The sequence below is a fragment of the Macrotis lagotis genome, chromosome X (assembly GCF_037893015.1).
Source record: "Macrotis lagotis isolate mMagLag1 chromosome X, bilby.v1.9.chrom.fasta, whole genome shotgun sequence".
NCBI lineage: Eukaryota > Metazoa > Chordata > Mammalia > Peramelemorphia > Peramelidae > Macrotis > Macrotis lagotis.
In genome coordinates, this window is record NC_133666.1 from 506,985,454 (window position 1) to 506,988,168 (window position 2,715).

At 33.4% G+C, this 2,715-nt stretch overlaps 1 non-coding gene across 1 annotated transcript; it reads left to right on the top strand.

The window, feature by feature from the left end:
- The first annotated feature begins 276 nt into the window (after window positions 1-276).
- LOC141503600 (U6 spliceosomal RNA) lies at window positions 277-383 on the top strand. Its single transcript, XR_012472946.1, has one exon. It is a non-coding gene; the product is annotated as a U6 spliceosomal RNA (small nuclear RNA).
- Window positions 384-2,715: the final 2,332 nt, after the last annotated feature.

Below are 2,715 nucleotides of genomic sequence, written 5' to 3' on the forward strand. Positions count from 1 at the left end.
AAGAATTTGATCTATAATTTAAAAAAAATCTTAGTACTATTATGGAAAGAAAAGAAAAGCATAATAAACAAACAAAGAAACAAAAAGATCCATGTGACAGTATATCTTGCTCCTTTGGTTGCTATAATTCCTTGTGTATATGTAAAATATATACAAATATAAAAAAAAAATTTAGATAGACCTCTTTGTTGGGTTTTTCCTCCAAGATGCATGGTTAGCAATAGTCTGTTTCCTTTCAGATTTGAACTAGTGTTTAAAGTGTTTAAAGAATTTAGAGTGCCCACTTCGGCTGCACATAAACTAAAATTGGAACGATACAGAGAAGATTAGCATGACCCTTGCGCAAGGATGACATGCAAATTCCTGAAGCATTCTATATATTTTTTTTTTTCATTTCCTTTTTCCTTCCACAAGTCTGGCTAGATACAACAGAGTTAAGTTTATGATTATGAAATAAAAGCTAAACTACAAAAAAAAAGAATTTAGAAAGAGAATTCTAGAGGGAGAAATTAGTGGCAATTAAATACCAATTGAACATGACTTTAGTGGGGCAGCTAGATAGAGTACCAGGGTCCAGGAGGTAGAGTATCAGGATTTGAGTTGGAAAAATCTTATTGCAAATCTAAACTCAAGATAGCATCTGTGTAATTCTAGGCAAGTTACTTAACCCTGCTTGCCTCAGTTTCCCCACCTGTAAAATGAGCTGGAGAAAGAAATAGCAAACCACTCAGATATCTTTGCCAAGACAACCCCCAAAATCGGGTCCTAAAGAATCAGATATAAGTCAAGCAACTCAATAACAACATATCAAGATCTGGCACCTCACCGGTTCAGCTTGGATGATGACAAGTCAGCAATAATTTATTAAACTCATGGATCAGGCATTGTCCTAATTGCTGGATCTGTCATATTAGCTTATTTAATAAAATTTACCCATACCTTAATATGGAAGGGGAGGCAAGAAGGAGAGAGATTGTTTGCTGGATCTAAATTTTTTCAAGTTTCCAGCTGAGTTATGTAACTGAAATAAAGTGACTTTGAAGATTGAAACTATCACTATGATTTGAGACCAATCTTTATCCTTTCTAAAAGATTTCTTATATGAAATACACTGGCTCCAAATCTTCAATATATGTATATTGGTATTTTTTTCAGATGATGAATTTTTTTCATTCAAGGATGAATATATTCCTAAACACTGCCAGCTCAAAATAAAACCTAGAGTTTTAGATTCCTTAAAATTCTATACATCCTTCCAGTGGTGAGATAAGATGAAAAAAGGAGCTACTAATTTCATGTTACCTAAATATTTTGCTTTTGCTCTTACAGAATGAAGGCTCTTCAAAGATTTATAGATCAGTAAGATGGGACTCCAGAAAGAATCAGGTCCATTATGCTCTGAATAACATAAACCTTTCCAGTCCCTTCCAGCAGCACCACTCTCTTTCCTCTTATACCACCTCATCCTGTGTGTGGTCCCAGGCAACTCCTAGCTCAGCTATCCCAGTTCTCAATGGCTTATGCAGTTCTCTAGAATCATTTAAACATCTGCCAAAACTGGGCTGGTATGCATAACACAATACTTTGGTATTAGTAAATGTGATAGCTAAATCCTTTCTCTACCCTCTGCTCCTCTGAACTAGGGAGTCCAAGAAACTTGTCCGAATAGCATAGCTAAGGGGATCACTACCATGTCTGGAATGGGTATTAGGGACTTTTCTGATATCCTTAAGAGAATAAGATATTTTAATGGCTTTACAATATTGGCATTTATATTAAAATTTTCTTTTTTATGTCTCAAGTAATAAATAAAAAGACTAATAAATATGCCCATGTATATATTGATTTATATTTTTAAAATAAAACTAAAATCTAAAAACTACTTGACAGCAAAATAGTGATTCCATTCTTAAACTTGCTATTTGTCTAATTTGGTTTTGTTTGAATCATGTTTTTTAAGAAAAGATTTATGATAATAAGGGAGAAAGAGGGAATAAGCCAGAGAATCCTTTTATTCTAAGTTTGCTTTCCACTGGATTTAAAATCATTGAGAGGCTTCCCATCTCTCTCTCTCTCTCTCTCTCTCTCTCTCTCTCTCTCTCTCTCTCTCTCTCTCTCTCTCATACACACACACACACACACACACACACACACACACACAGAAAGAGAGAGAGAGAGAGAGAATGCTTTTTCATTTTAAGTTGTCAATTACTCAAAACTAAGAAACACTATTTACCCCTCAGACAGCAATGTTATGACCTTTGTGGGGGTACCTACAAGATGCTTCACAAATAAATCACCAGAATAAGGTCGACTGGCAAAAGTCGTCACTTTGAAATATTACCCTATTATTGATCACAAAGTTCAAATGTAAGTTCACAATTCAATAAGCATGGACCATAGAAAGGAGGTCTGGATTTATATGACCTTCCTTTTTCTTACCCTGGTAACCAAAAGTCCTTTTAATCTTTCCTAATAAATTTCAGATTTTTCTCCTTAAAGGAAAAAAAAAATCTGAATTCAATTTCATGAGTGGTTAAACTACTATCCAACCTATCAAATGGAACATAATCATTAAAGTAGCTTACAAAAACACAGCTATATTTCTAATTGTTTTACTATTTTCATTTTGTTTTCATCATTATATTTTGTTGATTTCTAAAAGAAATTTGAGCTAAATAACTTACTAAAAAATTAATACAATTCATAATGATT